Source organism: Xiphophorus hellerii, chromosome 4 (genome assembly GCF_003331165.1).
Source record: "Xiphophorus hellerii strain 12219 chromosome 4, Xiphophorus_hellerii-4.1, whole genome shotgun sequence".
Classification (NCBI taxonomy): Eukaryota; Metazoa; Chordata; class Actinopteri; order Cyprinodontiformes; family Poeciliidae; genus Xiphophorus; species Xiphophorus hellerii.
In genome coordinates this window covers 27,288,735-27,309,559 of record NC_045675.1, presented here as the reverse complement: position 1 = coordinate 27,309,559, position 20,825 = coordinate 27,288,735, and the positions used below count along the sequence as shown (strand labels likewise).

General features: G+C 38.7%; 1 pseudogene; it reads right to left on the bottom strand.

Moving 5' to 3' along the window:
* LOC116719284 (immunoglobulin superfamily DCC subclass member 4-like) overlaps window positions 1-18,303 on the bottom strand; it is a 54,312-nt pseudogene extending 36,009 nt beyond the window's left edge.
* Between the last annotated feature and the right edge of the window lie 2,522 nt (window positions 18,304-20,825).

Below are 20,825 nucleotides of genomic sequence, written 5' to 3'. Positions count from 1 at the left end.
CTCCATCATTTCATCATGCCAATACGCCAATGAAACACTGACAGTTTTCATTGCAAAAATAATTTTAAAAAAAACATTGCCAAGCACTGTTGGGTAAAAATCACTCCGTCAGACTTTTTAAAATTTTACACCACGTTTCTCTACAAGGGTTAAGCCTCTCATCTCATACAGACATCAGTCTAAATCAGTTCAGCTCCTATTGTACTGCTTCCTAAAGTTAAGAGAAATAAAATTTGTTTACTTCTTTAAAGTATGTGTGTCGCATTCATTGTGCTCCTGTTCCGAATGGCGCGTGTATACTGAAATGAAGCAAAAAGAAATTAAACGGTATTGCTCTAATATGCCGTCAGAAAAGTGAAAATTCATCAGAAAACTAGAAATAAGTTAGTGTTCTGTTTTTGTAGTGCTCACCTCCTTTAAACTGATTCTGCTTACTTTGACTTGACCTCGTGACTCAAGAATGATGCTGCAAATTATCCAACATTGCTGCTAAAATGCCTTCAAGTTTCATAACTTTAAAAACTCCAGCAGGATGTTGGATTCGGGTCGTATAATAATATAATAGGTCATTTCTGATTTGAATGAAAGTGCACAATGAAACAGATGGTGGCATCTGTATAAATGCTACCATCTGTACCATTGCCCTGTAAATATGCTAAATTGATCCATCAACAGCAATTATTACCATGCATTTGCGCTTCCATATTTTTAAAATTGTATCATGCATGATAACACTTCTCTTGGAAAAAAAAAATAAAAAACTACATTGTCTCAAATCAAGAGCAAATTTGTGTTTTGTCTCAAAGGTGCTTCTTTTTCTCACTTTCTACATCACTAGTGAAACGTAAGAATTAAATAACTGACCACTTTTAAAAGCTCGCGGTCAGAAATCAAATCTCAGCGCCCACCATGTGAATGAATCGATATTTCCAAGCTGCAGTTTTGATAACTAAAGCAAGCAGGGCTGTGATAAATGCTGCAGGGAGACGGAGACTCTTTGGTTTCAACGTGAAAGTTTAAATGCCTGTGCAATAACAGAATATCAGCGACAGTTTTAATCTACTGCTGTCTAAATGTTTAGCTGTTCACAGAAAACAAATATTGATTAGTTTATTGGATCTAGCTGTGGGCCAGACTTTCTTTTTTTCCCCTTCCCATTATACCACTGCTGGGATTTCAACTTGTGTGGATGAGTTTTCAGAGCTAGTAGCTCACATTTGTGTTTTTCCCTTCAGTCAGTTTGTCAATCAGCTGAGTGTGATGGTTGAAGAAAGCACTGACCTTTTGCCCCCTTCTACCCCCCCCCCGTCATAAAAGGAAAGTCAGCTGTTCGGGAATTATTCTAGGTACAGAAAACAACTTAAAACAACTTCCTGAAACCACTAGAAGTGGTTTCAAATCTCCAAGGCAACCATCTTCTGCTCTTTTTGAGATTTGACTGTCTTGGAATAAGAGTGAGTCAGCCGGTTATTAGATGGTTTATTAGGTCAATAAAAAAAAACAATCAATTATATGATTAGTGAACTCACTAATATCAGCTCGTCAAGCTTCCAGAGTCAATTAATTTATGATTACTATTTACAGCTGAAGCTATACAACTTTTGTTTACAACACTAGTTCAACTATATTACAACAATTTTATAATTCTAAGTAGGATTTTAAAGATGAAATTCCTAATTAATTGTATTAAAATACATTATTTTGTTTAAGCCTTAAGGATTTTCAAGATATTTCAACGCAAGTCTTTCTAGATACTGATTTTAGTTCAGTCACTGGAACTTCATCTTAGGGAGTTATTTTATGTTTGGTCATTTTTTAATGCCATTTTAAACTGTACATCAATCAAGTATAAATGCTTGGCAAATATATATATACTGTATATACTGTATATATATATATATATATATATATATATATATATATATATATAAAAATCTCACTCAATTAGCCAGATCAAAAAAAAAAAAGTGACGAATAATCAAAACATAATAACATGCAGCAGTGTGATTCTAGCTGAAACTATTAACCAATAACTTTCCGTATCCTGTGGAGAGGAGCCGCAGTGAGGCTGTTAGTCAATCAGCCATGTAACAGCTGCTGTGTCGAGCGTGAGCCATTCCAGCTGCGTTTCCTCGCATACAGATACACCAGTGTTTTTATCACACCAACTTACGGGCAGAAACAGAGTCGCAGTCCTAAAAAGCCCACAATAATTCAACGATTTCAGCAAAGATGAAATCTATAGCCGCATAGTCTCTGTAAATGCTGTCTCTTCATGGCAGCTCTTTAAATTCCCCTTTAAAACTAAAAGGACACAATTCAAGGTAAATTTAATTTTGTGTTAGTCACAAGGCTGCATAGAAGCGACTGGCTGAAGCGACTGTGACAGTAACTACTTTTAATTTTCAGAGTCAGAGGTGACAATGTTTATAGTTAGGCCACATATCTCTCGTAAAACAGCACACAATGTTAAAGAAGCAAACATTTTATCAGGAAAGTCATGTTTTGCAATGCAGTGACACCTGAAGGTGAGTTTTCGCCACCAACTGACCAATCACAGTTTGTCGATCATAAATGTATATTTAGGAAGATAATATTAGATATATACAATTATTAAATGCATGTTATTATTGTCTTGTTTATACACCAAATTTTGATTGTGTGGATGTTTTTGTTTCTTGCAGTTGATCAATAAATATTTATTGACATAGAAGTATTGCCTGGTATGTATATATACAAGTTAGAAATAATCAAATTTATTTGGGTAATTAAATCAATGAGTATAATGATATCAGAAAACCTTTCATATATAACTGATTTTATAGAATTTTAAAATGACTTAAAACTATGTTCAAGTAGATAATTTATACTCAGAAGTACTGAATATAGTACCCCTAAATTAAAAGTCTCACACCAATTGTATTGGTTAAATTGGAATAGTTTGTTGTGCTGATGTGGGATGATAGGGCAACGCGGAGCTAGAGAATGAGGGGGGCGGCGTTTCCCTGGAGTCTCTGCTGCTCTGTGTACAGTGTTCATTCATACCAGCTAAGCTTCCTCCAATCACAGAGCTTCTCTCCTGCATGCACTGCCCCCCCCCCCCAGCTACATGGGGCCTCCAAATGACCATGTCAAGGGCCAGATACACTTGCAAGAGTCAACAAGGCTTGCAACAACGCTAACATGGGAGTAACACAGCAGGTTCTGGATATAAACATCCAAATTCATGGCACAGTTATCCTACAGTAAGGAACTGGCAACACCAGTTTGTGAGGTAGAAGCTGTTGTTAGACTTACTGGCGTGAAAAATGAACTAAGACGATGTTAATTTAAAGAAAAAGCAACATGTGGGCTGGACACTTGCAACAACTCGTTTTAATCTCTTTGCTCCTTTCTGAAAGATGAAGCTGTAGCATATTTATATGACGCTTCAAGGGCGCAGATTTCACACAAGATCAGGATGAGGCATATCACTGCATAAGTCATTTGACATCATGCACTGCGGTGAGGCTCTGATCAAGCTTAACATATGCTCACAGCGGGATTCTCGCAAGATATTTCCTATCAGAGGGCTGTAGTATGGTCTTTGAATAGCATGCTGGATGTAAATGAGGACCATTTGCATACTCATTACGAATTCACAAATATTTGTTAAGGAGATCCACAAAACGTGCTTATTTTGGTTCTGCTGCGGAGGAAAATATTAGTGGGCTACAAGTAAAAGAACAGCTCAACAGGAAGTGCCAGAGAACTGCCTCTTCACACAGAATACACATCGGTAAAACCTCGACAAATAACCCACTTCTGCCCCTCCTGCATGGCCACCTACAGAGCAACTCTGCTCTCAAGAGGCCGAGCAAACAGCAAGGAGAAACTGAGAGCCGGCGACCTGCGGTTCGATTAGCAAGTGAATATTGCCAGGGCTGCTAATGCTTTCGTAAGAACATGCTGCACCCTGCCTTTCAGACACCGACTGCTCGGATGGGCTCCAGGTTCCACGACCTCGAACTGGATTAAGCCTCAATAGAAAACGGACGGCCGGATGAACACAAGTCTTTCTAGATACTGACACGTTGATCACCGATGTGACACGCTGAACCCGTGTTCTGAAGCCAGAAGAATTTCTGTACAGCCTTTAACCTAAAGTACTGCTTGCTAAATGCTTGACTCAGAACATGTAAGAAAGCTGAGAACATAATGAAGTAAGATGGTGCTGTAAATTAATAATGTGCCTCAAGAATAATATATTATCTCTTCACTGGCATTAAAGTACAACAAAGTCAAAGCAGCAGCAGTAAAATTCAATCAGGTTTCCTCTCTTCAGGACAATGAGAGGAATCAAAAACATTTGTGTTAGAGAAATCTTAACGTTTCTGTACTTTTACAGATGGATGAATAGTCTTTCTGGTAACTGAAGACAAAAAAGATTAGACAACAAAGTTCGCCACTGTCATCTGTTGCACTTTGTATTGGCTAGTTACTTGTTTTCTTTCTTAGCTGAAAACTTCTCTAAACATCCAACCAGTCCTTACCGAGTAGTCACCCTCCCACTTTCAATTATTTGCCAGATCCACCCGTTGAATTTCTGCTATCATGCCCTGAGACCTACGTAGGATACAATTCCCCATTTTATTTTCCTTAGGTTTCCTTGTGTTTATTTCAATAACTCAATGATTATTTATAATCTTGGCTACTTCATGCTTGCGTTTTGGACCTCCACAACCATAATGTGATAGGCACACATTGCATGGCCCGTTATATTGTGCAAGTTTCAACCCCCGCCACACTGAACAATGAGAGACACAAACCTGCCACAAAATTATGTCAGAAAAGTCTGACAGAGTTATTATTATAACAAAATGACGGTTATTAATCTGCTATACAACTTTAAAATGATCAGTCTTGATCATAGTGGTACACTTAACTTGAAGATTACAAGTTTATTGTCAACTTTAAACATAGTTCACTTAAAACCTCCGCAGTTGCTGTAAAGTATGCTTCTACTTTTTTCTAAAGAATCTATCTTGGTGCTTATTGTGTTGACATAAAATCAGACAATTACATCTATTTATTCTTGTTTTTGGGGAGATAAAATTGTGTCAACACCCATTCTCAATTTTAGTTCAGCTTTTAATTCCATCCATGTAAACATTCTTCTCAGGAAATTGGTACAGTTGGAGGTTAATCCTTTTTTAATCAAGTTTTTTTTTTATCAAAAAGATCTAAGGAAGTAAAATACAATTCAGTTCTCTCTGATTCCGAGTTAAGTAGCACAGGGGCCCCTGAAGGTTGCGTCAATTCACCTTACCTTTTTATTTTGTACACAAATGAATGTGTCAGTTCTCAACCCAATCAGTATATAATAAAATTTTCAGATGATACTGTTATTTTGAGTCTTTTACCAGACAATCCAGACAGTCATAGAGCTGCCATAGATGAGTTTGTTTTTTGGTGTGACTCTCATAAACTACAGATAAACACCTCAAAAACTGTTGAGTCATTTCTGGATCCTAAATCAGTCACTAACTGGAGTCCTATAGCCATACATGGCTGCTCCATCAAACAGGTTACATCTTTTAAATATTTAGGTGTGTACATACTAGATGGTGATGTGAGTTGGCGCACACATGTGACAAATGTATGTGCAAAGGTTCACCAGCGTCTCCATTTTCTTAGACGACTTCGATTGTGTGGCGTTTCTAAAATGATGATGTTGATCTTCCATAGGGCAACCGTCGAGTCTATTCTGAGATATGGCATTACTGGATGGTTTGGAAATCTCACTGTTAAATTAAAAACTCAAATTCAGAGTCTGGTGAAGATGGCAAGTAAGATCATCAACACTCTGGATCCATCTTCTCCACCGCACCTGTTTGAGCAGGCTACCATCAGGCAAGCTCAGAACATCTTGTCTGATGGGTCACATGCACTCGCATCAGAATATGTTCTAGTGAATTCAGGGAGAAGGTTCAGGATCCCCCTGTGCAAATACAACCGTCTGAAACATTCATTTGTACCTCTCTCCATTAACCTGATAAATGGCAGACTAGCGGGGCCTGGACAGAGTAATAGGAGGTCCAGACGGTGATCAAGAGTAGCATGTAGAGGATGTATTGTATGTGAATGGAAATGGTTATGGGGATGTACTGCCGACCTGCCATTTGTGCTTTTATGTATTTTTTGTTTTTATGTATTTATTTATGGTTACTGTCCTTTTGGATGGGCTTTTATTGTTGTATTGCAGTTTTGCCCCTGCTTCCAAGACAAATTTCTCCTATGGGAGACTAATAAAATTATCTTATTCTTAATTGTACTCGTAACAGTCTTTGCTCATAAGATGTACCGGTGGCGTCCTAATGGACATGTTACAAGCAAAGACTACACCCAGATATTGGTCAACAGATCCAAAGGAGTGGAGGAGAAGACGAGAGGAAAACATTGGGATACTCTGCTACATCTATCTTTAGGATCCACTGACCCCTAATAACTAGTGTTACTCCCTGTTTGGCTAAACTAACTTCAATGAGACGCTTCTTGAAGCCATCTACCACTCTCTGAAATCACTCTGAGGAAAATTGTCACACTCCTTACATTCAACTGTGTGATTTTCTTTAGAAGTCAGTGCTAGTTGCAGCTTGAAGTCTTTTTTCAGGGTGAGTTTGTTTGGATGGCCAGACTTGGGCAGGCAGGTAGGCGGTGGTTTTTAGTAGTCTTGTATGCTGCTGTCTACGTGATTCATTTCAAATGATTTTGGGACCTCTTTCAATACCTTGATGGACACTTTGTAATTTTCTTTCTGAAGGCCTCACAAAACTCTTTCAGTTCCACCGTGGTGCTCACCGTCACGTCAACCGTCAGGAGAACTTTAAACTAAACATCTGACATTTAGACTGGACAGAAATCCTTTAAAATACTTTGTAATAAGGGTGAACTTATTGGAGTTTTGTGGCTAATCATTGGTCTCTAAAATGTTTGACTTGCCTTGTCCAATTTTGGCCAAAAAACGATTTAAAACCCTTTAACTGTCACCCTCAAGACACATATAAGTCAATATGCTCATGAGGACACCAGTGTACTTGTGACGTTTAAGGGGTTAAAAAAAAGTTATCCCCTCACTGAAAAACAAAAAGTCACTAGAGAGATCTCCAGGGATGGATCGGTGCACCCCTGCTTTTTAATGATATTGTATTGATGCACACCTTTTGTGCTACAGCTGTGTGTGATATTAGGCATTTTAAGTGGGTGAGAGTGTTGCAATACCAGAAAACAAACAAAAAAAGTTTATGTTTTATTAAATTTTACTGTAAAACTTCAAAAAAAGATTTTTCTCCAGATAGTATTGCTTATTTTTTGACTTGAATCTTCAGAATCCTTAGTATTGATATTAAATGTCCATGACCAAATACACGTGACCAAAACTCTCTCCTTTTTCTTATGACCTGATGGATGTTCACCATGAACACATCGATGCATTGTGATGTTTACAGAAATAAAACTGGCAAACAGAGCCACATGCTCAGACATTTCGAGAGCCACTGTCACCAACAACCGAATAAAAACATGCACTAATCTTCACCATCACACTGACTACTTAAAGCTGTAATTGCTACAGCACAAGATGACATAAAAAAAAAAAATCAACATATTCATTCCACAAATATAACTTAACCCAGGGCGTCTTTAAATAATATGCATCCTAAATTAGTATCTGCTCTCTGGGGAATGGATCAAGATGCAGTCACAAATCACAGCTAACACACTCAAGCTCCCAGACAAGCAAGGAGGAACACTGGGAACATTGCATTACCTAACCAAACGCATACACACACCCACACACGCACACACACACACAAACAAACAGAAGCTTAATTTGCCAGGTTCCATAAGCTGTTCTCCAAACAGCCTGTTCTATTGTTAAAAGTCTCAGCATGTGTGTCAGAAATGTAAAAGAGGGATGAAAATTTCTCAACAACACTATGGATATTTGCATCGCTGAAATTAAAACAAAAATGAATAAACTTATTTGGTGAGGAGGAGAAATAGATGTGAAAGGAGAATCTTTTTTCATGCTTACATTTTAAAAAGCACCACCTTTGAGCGATATATACAGTACGTATATACAGTATATATATATATATATATGTGTGTGTGGGCTTTTTCACAAAGCCCACATTTCTGATTTTAAAAATTTTCAGGTGATCTAATGTAATACTTTCATTTTAAATATATTTTCATTAACTGTATGGCAGAAAATTGCCATAATGATTAGAAAAAAAGGCTTGAAAACATCAGTCTGTGGGTAACTGATCTATATAATGTCTTTCACTTTGTGAATCAAGTTTCTGAAATAAAAGAACATTTCATTGATACTTACTAAATATGACTAAATTATCTTGCAGAAATGTTTAAATGTTAAATGTACTGTTGCCTCCAGACTCTAAAAATATTAAACATAAATGATACATGTATCTTGTCAGAAGTTGGTATTAGCAATTACCAAACAACAAGGAAATACCCATAGATGAGGGTTTTTCTTTTAGATATAATTACAGTGCCAATTTAAAAGTTGCAGGGAAAATACTTTAAAGATTAAGTTACAGACTTAAATGAGCTGTAATAAAACATGTGAAATGTGTGGGTATGTAAAATGGGTATTCTCTGATAGATTGTGTCACTTTAGTGAAACTTTACGGCCATGTGCTTTAAGTTAGAAAATGGACTTTGAACACAGCACCGCTGTGTAATAAATTTTCTGCCTCAAAAACACTTTCCACCCATTTCTGTCAAGGTGACTAAGATTTTTTTATTGTCTACATTTTGTTGCTAGCTTTACAAAAGTATTTATCACATACCTTCCAGAAGGGTTAATTACTCAAACCTGACAACAACAAGGATATATTTCTTCTAAGTACTTACTATTTCAATTATATTTATAGCCACCCTACTACACTCTCAAAATGAGAAATTCATAATTAAAGTTATGATATAAAAATGAGTTTTAGGGTGATTTAACGTCTTATTTTAAAATATAGTACTCTATTAATCATTTTTCCCCGTACAAGTTCAAAGTGTTCTTGTGATTGTTTCAGTTTTATGTTATCGCCTGTGACCCTCCAAAGAGACCCCATTAAAGAAATCGTAGCAAGCGTTTTACTGCGATACCGCCAAAAGATTTATGAAGTACCTATTTGAAGGTTCAAGTTTCCACTTCAGTCACCAGAGTCTGATCAAAGGTGTGCAGGAAACATTTTTATCATGACAAATGGCCCTGATAGGGAACTATTACTTTGATAATCACCTAAAACCTTAAAGTTGAGTGTGCGGCATTCACATTCTCTGACTGATCAAGCATTCCACATGTAGTTTTTTTTCCCCCCCATCTGGTCAATGTCACATTAGAATGAATCACCACTTTAGCTTGTAAAATGTTTTAAGCAGAAATTGTACTACATGAACCGAAGCAAACGGATCTAAAAGCTTCTGTGCAGGAAAGTCAGAATTAAGCTTGAATGCACAGATAAACTTTTAATAGCCGATTTCTTTTTCGGCCTTTTTTTTTTCTCCACTTCAACGACTGCGACAAACAAAAGACAACTAACATGGTGGTTCTTCGGTCTAGATAATAGGTTTTCTGATGATCAAATACATTATTTTAAATATTACACTAATTTGTGCTATATGCAGCCGCCTGCAAATAAGTGAAATCCTAACACTTGAAATGCCCTCAGAAAATGCTTATAACTGCCTGTTTTAATATCATCAAATATACCTTAATATGCATTTATACACACAGTAGAGACTCCCTTAGCATTACAGGAGAAGATCAAATCATCTACAGTTCCTTATGTCCTGCTGTCAATCAGTGCCAAGTAAAAATGAATGATGCTCCTGGATTGGCTGCTATAAAGCAAACACCAACAGTAGCGTCTCAAGTGGCATTCTGGCTGGGTATTCAAAGTGTTCCAAAACTACACATGGTAACTTATAATCAGCTTGCTTGTAAAGCAGCTGACTGCAGGCTTGTTCCCCAACTACTCAGCTTAAAAAACAAGTAATTTGCTTTTTATTTTTGTGTTATTTAATGAAGGGCAGAAGAACAAACAAGGAACTTGTCCTGCACAAGAAGCCCTTACAGCTAATTGGTAGATGAAGTGAAATTATGTTGCGCTTTTATGACCACACTCAAGCCGCATTCACCCAGTTGCACACTAAGTGTCTTGTTCAAGGAGAGGTCAGCATTTTACAGGGGATGAAGCTGGAATTAAACCCACAACTATCTTATTTTAAGATGACCACTCTTCCTATTGAGCCACAGTCAATGCAGGATGGTTAAAAATACTTTAAAAAATACTTAAATGACAATATCTTTGTTGTATTGTATAATTTTGCTTCAGGTTGTGTATCAAAATCAAAGTAGCAATAAGTCAAGGTGATTTCTAAGAATATAGCAGAAGGAATTAATATCGTTTTTGCAGCAGTAGGAATTATTGCTGCTTTTGTGAGAAATAAAGACAATCAGTTCATGTTGTGCATTTTTGTTTAAAATGTTAAATTGCAAAATACAGTACTATGGATTTTTACTAAAGGTTATCGTACCATGAGAATGTCAATCCAGCAAAAGCCCATTGGAGAATGATTTAGAATTAAAACAGTGAGGTCATTATGTCTAATTTGTATCTGAGAAAAGCTCGTCACTGACATTTTGTTAGAACTTCAGATAATAATGTCAACACATTATAAAATCTTGCAAAAAAAAAAAAAAGTACCCCTCCTGAATAACTACTGATTTCTAATATGTGAGACAAACTAAGTGAAATGTACTTGCAGTCAATGTTCTGTCTAGAACTCATGCATGCTCTATTGACGAATGCACCATGACAAGACCAGTGGAAGAGATGACTGTACATTTAAGTTTCATCAAGGCATATCACACTCTGCTGCTTCTGTGGAATTATACCAGGGGGAGGGTGGGTGCATTGCCAAAAGTGGGAGCTGGGGGTTTTAAGCTGGACAAAGCAGAAACACATAAGAAAAACTAGTTAGCGCAGAGGGATAAGATAAGTGTGAGTTTTTAAAAGTCATGCTGTCATGTCTAATAAAAATGGTGTTTTTCAGGTTAGTGTTCAGTCACTACCTGCGAGTCATTATTTTGAAAATCCAATTCAGTTTCTTATAAACCCTTGCATAACTGTAGATAATTATCTTTTTTAATAGCTGCAGAACTGTTTGACTAAACACAGGGAGAACAAAGAGCTGTCTAGACTTTTGTTAAATTCATTTGCTTGTGTTGTGTTGTGTTGTGTTAAGTGTAGCGCGCTTATTTCCATTTGATACTTGGAGTGGACAAATTCATATTCCTTGTGCATGTAGGAATAGCCCTTGACCTCAAGTTTGCCCAGCAACCATTAAGGCATCCCTCACTATGCCCACTGCTTACCAGCCCGTATTCCCACTGCCACTTCCACTCAACACTCCAGCTTAGGAGGTGAGTGAAATGTACTCAAAGGTCTGCAACAAAATTACGGTCACTGGTAATAATCCAAGCAGTGAACTATCAGACACATACGTAGTAAAGCTCATCAATCAAGAAGGCTCACTGTTTTTCGTAATCTAGTAAGTCTGAAAAATGGTCAATGGGTGAACAAAATGGTAAAAAAAAAAAAAAAAGGATCTGTTTGTAAAAAACTAAACTGTAATCATTTTTATATATGAAAAGCCATTATAAGTCAATGTCAAACGTCAATGATGACAAGAACACTCAGGCAAAGTTCCCTCTCCCAGCACAAATTAGTACAAAATTTTAGGTGAGTACATTTTTGCAGTTATCAGAATATTTATATTTTTAAATCAAATATCACTATTATTACTAGTAGCACTAATAGTGGAAGCATTGGAGCATTTTCATTTCATCAGCAACATACATATTTTTGTCAGTGTCACTTTATCTCTTGTCTGCAATCCAAACACAGAATAAATCCAACTTTCTCAGCATTGTGTTTTTTCAAGCAAAGAGGATATTGATTAAGGTTATTATTATGAAGGCAGAAACAATGGTTATTTCTCAAGTTATTTTCTAACTTGATGGCACACAAACAACAGCTCAAATAGAAGACTAGAAGACCAAACAATAATGCCCCTTTTCCTTTGATGGTTCTAACCCCGCAGGGCTCCTCTTCAGGGTTTTCCCCAGTGTATTATAAGCCTGGCGGGCCAACAGGCTTTACTTGTGCCCCCACAAACCTAAGCATTACTTTATTTAAGTTTTTTAAAAATGTTAGCATTTTTTAAGACGTTCTAGTTTGTGTTCTGGCATTACCGTATTTTCCGCACTATAAGGCGCACCTAAAAACCTTCAATTTTCTCAAAAGCCGAGAGTGCGCCTTATAATCCGGTGCGCCTTATATATGGACCAATATTGCGCCACAACAGGTCTCGCAACTACGGTAAGCAGCCGCCGACTTCATTTTCCCCTGTAGAAGAAGAAGCGCGCAGTGCATGCTGGGATATATGACTGCGCGAAGCGTGCCGTTTCATTTCCATTTGTGTGTTTGTGTAAAGACCCCAAAATGGCTCCTATTAAGAGACACGCTTACGACGCAGAGTTTAAGCTCAAGGCGATCTGTCACGCAGTAAAACACGGGAATAGAGCAGCAGCGAGAGAATTTAACATGAACGAATCAATGGTGCGGAAGTGGATATATATTGTGATTGCACCAACGTTTGATTTACCGTAACAGTATCAGACTGTTTTTTACGTGTTTATTGAATTGAGGAAAAGTTCCCCTCCACTATATGTTATACCTTGCTGTTGTTAAAAGATAAACTGTGTCACGAAAATACCACGTCTCTGACTTTACCTCGGGGAAAATAATAAAACAGCTGTTTATTCATTTTGGGAATGAACGGAGTTTTCAGAACGCTGGTTTGTAATCTATTAATAAAGTTTGACTGACCTATCTGACTGTTTTTTTCACATTCCCTTTAGCACAGTTCCATCTAATGGATCCATAACATAACCCCAGCCTCTACTGTAGCGTCTATTCTATGCGCCTTATATATGAAAAAAGTTTTAAAGTAGGCCATTCATTGAAGGTGCGCCTTATAATATGGTGCGCCTTATAGTGCGGAAAATACGGTAATCTTCCAATAGCACATAAGTGTCAAGTGATATTTTCAAGTTTCCTGTCAACTTTAAACATTTTTTAACTCAAAAACACAACAGACCACTGGATGAATGATTACCTAATCACCCCAACCACCAGGCATAGCTAGTTTTCTGGGGGAAACCTTACACTTCACTCATTCTCACTCTACTCCACACAGTTTTGATCACTACAACCGATTCTTTGTAGGGAATCAAAAGAGTTGACTCCCATTCACTGCTCAGCTCTCAGTGGCTCTGCTCTGATCAGAACCTTGTTTTGATTGGCAGCATATCTTCTCAAAACCAGGGCAAAAAACTAAGACTCACATCAGCCCGTCCATGCTGAGGCATTACATTTATCTGAATGCCAACCTGCACCGAGGACATAGATTGGTCACTGACTTTGGTTCTGTTATGACTGCCTTTGGTAGATTTCTTAGCAGTGTTGTGTTTATTTGTTTTTGTGTTAAATATTTATTATTTCTAAGCTTTTGTGAACAGATTTTGAAGCACAAAACCTCACAGATTTACGGACCCTCTTTGTTTCTATAAAAGGGAAAATTGTGTGAGGCTTTTGTATGTGCATCTGAACCGTGGATTTATTAATTATAGCGTGCCCACCTGTGTGTAATTCAAAAAGCTTAGTTCCAAATAGTAAAAATTTACACTAGTTCAGAAGACTTTGAACATTTATTTAAACAATTATTGCACTCTGAACAATCACTGATAATTGCTTTTGGAATGTCCAGAGGCTCTTTCCTTTGGATTGGATTCATAAAAAAAAACCTTTCTGAAGACTTCAAGACACATTCGTAATAAGTGACAAATATGAAAATGATGTCTCGCAGAGCTTCACTCAAAATTAATAAGCTTGGCATAGCATAAGAGGGTAAATAATTACAATAGTATCCCAGGGTGATCAGTCCGGATTGACACTGTTGGCTTCTAGAGTTTTCATTTCAGAAAACCGCTCCTGACTGAGACTTGCACTTGAACTACAGCAAACATAAACAATCAATCAAAAGTAAACTTCAGGTGAAGAAAATACTGGGACTCTTGAGCGTACAAAATACTGGCGGGACTACATATCCCATCTGGCCTGGGAACAACTCAGAAATCCCTTGAATGGGTTGGAGAGTGTCACTGGGGAAAGGAAAATCTGGGTTTCCCTCCTGGACCTGTTATTCCTTCGACCCAATTTCAGATAAGGAGAACACAGTAGATGTATGAATGGACCACCTGCTAACAGTTGCTATAGACATTAATGGTATTTTAAACACACGATAAAGACGTTTCACGCTCTGTTTTGATGCAGACAGTTGATCCAGTCATCACTGGACTGTAAGATGATAAATTATGGACTATTCAACTCAACCTTTATTCCTCTGTTTTATTTCTCTTATTTAAGAATCCAGTGGCATGTGGCTTTAAACAGAATATTCCAAAGAAATAATGTTGAACACCAGACAATAATTATAGTATACTAGCTTTCTATTTATGTGTCAAACAGTAAAATCCAGCTTGTTAGCTAAAGTATGCATAAGATCATTACCAAGAATTCAGTCAATGCTACTGAATACTAGCATTATTTAGTTGACCAGAAGCTAAACATTTCAAAGAATTAAAGCATAGATATTGAACAAACCATATGCATTTCTGTATACATATTTGATGAAATCACAATAGACAACCTACATACTAGATTTCTGGTTCTAGGTGTGATGGCCTCCATTGTGGGATCAACTCATATAAGGAGGATCTCAATGGGGGCAATTTTATTCTAACTTACTTGGGGCCCGTAGTGCGTGGTTATCCATGGCCCTCTATTCATTTATCAGATTAAAGTTAACAAAGAACACATTCAGTCTCCTTCTTTCCCCCAACCTTCTCGACTCAGCCTTCTACACTTCCACATCAATTCTTGCACATTGTCCCTGCTTTCTTTGCAATTACTGATACCAACACATAATGAAAGAGGCTCAAGGTGAAGCAGCAAAAGTGCGAAACAATGCCTGGACAGAAACAGTTGTTGAATGCGAATAAAGGTTGTTTAAAGACATTTCATTTTAAAACGACAGCAAAACCTGCAGTATGAAGTGGAATGTAGACACCTTTTCAATTTAAGACACATAAAGCCTCATTTGTACGGAACCATAAACTATACATTTCATCCAACCATCTGACACTATAAGCAAATCATGCTGAGATATCTACCTGTCTATCTATGACTACTACATCTATTCAGACACAAGCAGAATTCCTAGTATAGATTAGATTACATTGACAGTTAACACATGCAGACTTGCCAAGCATAAACAAGGTGTGAGTGTCTGCTGAGGTTTTCTGTCTGTTAGGTCCTGTCATCTGATTGTTTTATGTAGAAATCAGTCAATCATTAAAACACACCGGAGACACTGTAACTGTATCACTGCTCTAAATGACATTTAAGAGATCGAGCACTCAAGATTAAGACTTTTTGCAATTTAATCTGTCGCATCTATTATCTGATTAAATATTTTTCACAAAATCAAATTATTACTTTCTTGAAATCATTAGAATTACAGACATTTGAATGAGATGCGTTGCTTAGAAAGTTGCTGACATTAAAAAATTGGACTATACGTTTGTTGTTTTAGCGAAGCAATGTTGCTGTAAATGTAGCTCTAAATCTCCTTCTTTGACAGGTTGGTGAATTTGTAAACATCATAGTGCGCAGGTCTTTCCCAATAAGGAAAACTTTGGGTTAGTTATATATAAACCCCAGTTTACTGAACTCCATGCCTGTAAACTATGTAGTTCTTTTTAACTCAGGACAACAGTGATTTTAACAGTATATTGCTCGTACTGGTAAACAGTTCTAACATTCCTCTCAATAAGCACTGGAAAACTACAGCCAAATTCTAATCAAAATTTAAATGAATTATTCTATAGCTCACTTATTAAACTGGAATAAACAATAAATAAATGCGACACCGTTATTCTAGCTGGAATAATCAAGGAGCAGACATTATTTCTGCAGGAGTAGAGAACTAAGCTGTTGCTTTTACGTCTTAAATAAAAGCAAACCATGATATATATTCATCGTTTTATTTTATCATTTGCAGACCTTTTGTGTTTTTTGGCGTGGATTAAAAAGATGTAATGTTGCGCTTGTTTCTTCTTCTTCTTCTTTTTTGGGGTTAGGTTCGGGGGAGAAGGTGGACAGAAAGCCAGAACTCACTTGTCTTCACACTGAGCCACTAAACTTTCCCTGTTCAGCTCAATGCGCCGGCCGTGGCCGCCCCAGTGTGTTAACATTCGGCTCTTCTGCAACTTGACAACCCCCGGAGTCCTACGGGCGCCTTCTTTGCTGGGAGGCAACCGAAGCACCGATACAAGCCGCCGATCTCATAAACAAGCACAGAGGCCATGTGAGGTGACGGCGGAATACTGAGGAGACGCAGCCAGGCGCAAGGTGCAGATTTCCCCCCAGCAGCAGCTCTGTCCTGTCTGTTTGGCAGCCGACTTTGGTGCCGACTGCACTTCTATGTAATCTGAGCGGCCAGTTCACCCGGCCGAAACAAACACACATACAAACAAACCCCCCTCACTTCTTTCATGATTACAAAAAAAAGGACCATTACCTTGCTTGGTTGGACCCCAATACAGTGAAAGAAGACAGAACAGCCAAATAACAGTCTCCACCGCCATGTACAGCCTTTGATTTCCACCAGCGGGGTAGAAGCGTGCGCCTGTATACAATCACATACACCGTAGTTTCAAGCCCTCACGGCGACATGTACACGCTGGAATCCGTTATTGTCCACGGTGGTGCGTAACGGAGGCTCTGTGGAGGTTTGGGTCTCTGTCGGGCAGTGGTCCCCGGGCTTTCCGCGCAGAACCACCGCATTAGTCGGGGCAGAGCTGTCGTGTCTCTCGGCGCTTCAACGCCATGTTGCGAGCGAATGTTAAGCGTATGCGTGTGCGTGTGTGTGCGCTGCTTTCCTATCCTCACACCACACACATACACGCTTGGCCGCACACGTGCACACGTATCCCCTCACGCACGCGCCCGTTTACCAGACAGTGGCTGGCTGGCAGTCCGCTGGAGTCCAGAGAAGCTGTTGGTGACACACACAAGCCAACACGCGCGCGCATACACACACACACACGCCTTTCTCTTTTTGTTGGACTCCATGCCTTCCTCTCGCCCTTGGGGGACCCGTTCGTAGCAGACACGCTGCCGGCTAGAAATGCACTTGGAAATTTGTTACAGCAAATGCATCTCAGCCCCATGGCTGCCCGCAGTGGGGGTGACGGGAAGGGGGTCATCTAGTACAAGGATTCTGCATGTGCTGGAGCAAAAATAAAGAGTCGAGGACGGTCCGGATGGGTGTCTGTGAAGACTACTAATGCGTTGTGCGGTAGCGATGTTCAGGAGCTCTGAACAAGTAGCTGCACACAACGTGAGAGCAATTTATTTAGATAACCGCACATTCATTCTTAAAAGCTTTTTTGTAGCATTGTTGTGTGAAAGCATGCACCTTTGTTAGTAAAGGAGATCAGGGTTTTTAAGTAAAGGGGGGGAGGAGGGGGCTCATGTGCTCCCTGAGTTAAAAAAAAGAAAGAGGTGGGTTGGTGAAGGGGAGGGCTTCTTCTGCATCCCAATCAATCAACCAGCTGCTGCCCCCACCACTGCTCCATGTGCTGAGGGACCCACTGACTTTTGCATGTAAACACATAGCAGGAGCCAGCTGGAGCCGAGCCTACCCAGTGCAGACAAAGACTCGCCTCCTGCAGCGCCCTCAGCATCACTGATGCCAGCACCATCCCCAACACTCGCCGGCACTAGCGGCCAGGACGAACGCGGAGCTTTACTGAAGTTCCAGACCATATGACAAGACATTCTAGCAGAAAGAACTCCCCGAGATAAAAGGAAAGTCTTGTGCTGATTTTTATATATATTTTTAAATCCCACAACTTTAATAGGTGCTGTTAAATAAGTGTTGTTTTACTATTCTGGTTATAAATTCTTATGTTGCCTGACACAAAATGAAACAACAGTGAAACCAAACCAGTCTGAGATGAAATTGTTCTTTCTGGTAATAACATATCATGTAACCAGATTTCCTGCCTCGCTGTATTCATTGATGCAGGATTGATTGGCGCTGATGAAATGGGATGGATGCAGCTCCCAGGTGTCTGATTAAAAGCAAATGTCTGAGGTGTTGGCTCATGAGATTGAGCCAGATGGAATTACTGTGTCCTCTGCAATTGTTGTTTGGCTCTAATTTTCCTGTTTATCCTTCTTCCTCTGCTGGTGTAAAACACTGAAAATTTGGACTGTTGCCTCCACCTGATACCCTGTGGATTCCAGTTCATTATGCAAGTTGCACCTATGCAGAGGAGGAGATTTCTTTTTTTTTACTGCAGCACTAACGGCAGAGACAAACACAAGAGGAAAGCTTGCTTCTCAGTAATGTTTCTGAAAGCACATATGCAGCAGCAACATCCAAAGTCCTATCCTTAATTTGTTCCCCCAAGTGTCCTTGCTTACAGTGCTGTGCAAAAGTAATTATACCCTTTGAACTTTTTTTTGCACATTTTGACACTCGCCAACCACAAACCTCAAGGTGCAACTTACTGGGATTGAATATGACAGACTAAGACAAAGTGGCACATAATCGCAAACAACTCAGGTCGGACAATCTGTCAACATGACTCCACTTAGTGGCGCATGCCACAAACCCGCCTTTTCAAGAAGAGTTGAATCATTGTTGAAAGCAAGCCAGGAGAGTATTTTTTGAATGAAATGGACAAAATAAAACAAAGTGGAAGTGTTTAGAGTGCACACAAAAAGCTGTTGATGGTAGAAAGGGTTCACCCAACACCATCAATCAGAGTTGATGAAAAGATTGATGGAGTTCTGAGGAATCGTGCAATGAAACCTGTGTACCTTTTACAAGAATTGAACCTGGAGCAGAAGCTCACTTTCTATCAAGACAGCAAGCCGAAACGTAATCACTGCAGCTACAATTGTCAAAGCATATCGATGTGCTAAAATTGTCCAGACAAACTACAGATATACACCCAACTGAAGGATTTATAGATGAAAAAAAAAATCACTGCTCACAGATGCTCCCCATCCAATTTGACCTAGCATAAATTATTCTGCAAAAGATGACTGGCAAAACGTTCAACTTCTGGATGTGTACAGCCGGTAGAGCTAAACCCCAAAAGATTTGCTGTTGTGTTATGCAGTCATAACAGCAGATTCTACAAAGTATAGAATCGGGGTTGAAAGCATATTCATCACGTCTCACCTTCTGTAGTAATTATGTAAAAGAAAACTTGTGTCCTTAAGCTGTTTTGTACATAAAGGGTAAAACCTTCAATCTTTAGATGTGCAAAGCGGGTAGAGGCATAACTACATGTTTTTTTTTTTTAAGATCGTTATTTGTAACAAAAGTCGCAAACATTTTCAGACATTCCAGTTTATACCAGATCTAAAGATCTACTGCTGACATCCCAGGACCAAACACCTCAGGGTTCCCCAGAGAATCGATCTGTGGGTCTGATCAGCATACAGACACAAAACTTGTGATTTACACAACAAACTCAAGATTCAATCAAGCTATGACTCAAGTCCAAAATAAATGAATGAAAATGTAATTAGTGGTGACTATTAAAATCCACATGAATCTACTACTATGACCTCTACATGAGCTTAGAGTGTAGCACTGATTAATGACAGTAAAATGCTTTAAATTAGTAACTTCAGCAGGATAAAACAAAGGTTAATGATACAGCTAATGATGATATTGATTCTGTTTTCTTTCTATTGATCATCATCCCCTTGTGTGCTGTTTCATCTGTTGCATTCCTCAGAATAACTGCAAATTATAAACTCGGTGATTTAACACACTTCCTTTAAGAACTTTATTCCTGCAGGAATTACATCTCCTGCATAAGATTGGGCTGTCAGTTATATTAGCCTGATAATACTTTCTTGCTTTTCAATTTACGATGCCTTGAAATGAAGATTTTTAACAACTTTTCAACTCCTTGAATTTTCTCATATTTTATCCTGTTACTACTACAGACATAATTGTGTTTTACTTGAATTTTATGTGAAATGCCAGCATACAGTAATGCAACAAATTAAAGTGGAAGTGCATGGCTGAGGAATTTCTTTCAGGCCTGGCAAGGAGTTTGCTGTCAGAGGAGCTGCCATGAATTGACAGTAGAAGAGATCCACAGCTCGGGGCAGGGGGAGAATCCGTTGTCACAATAACTTTTAGTCGCGCACTCCACAAATCTGGCTTGATATGGAACCGTGGCAAGGAGGAAGTCATGCTTCAAAGAAAATTATACAAAGTCTTGTTGGCAGTTTCCTGCCAAACGTGGTGGTGGAAAAAACTAACACTGCATATCGCACTGAAAAAAATGACTTTTTCCCTCGACGAAACGTGTTCCCCCCTGAACACATTTCGTGATGAAATGTGTCCATGTGACGATGGATGGAGCTAAAACCATGGCAATCCCGCAAGAAAACAACTTGAGCAGGACAATGACCCCAAACAGTCAGCCACAGCTGTAACTGAATGGTTTAGATAAGGGGTCTGCAACCTTTACAATCCAAAGAGCCATTTTTTGCCCTCAGGAGAACTAAAAACAGATACATTTACCTCTGTCCAATTTT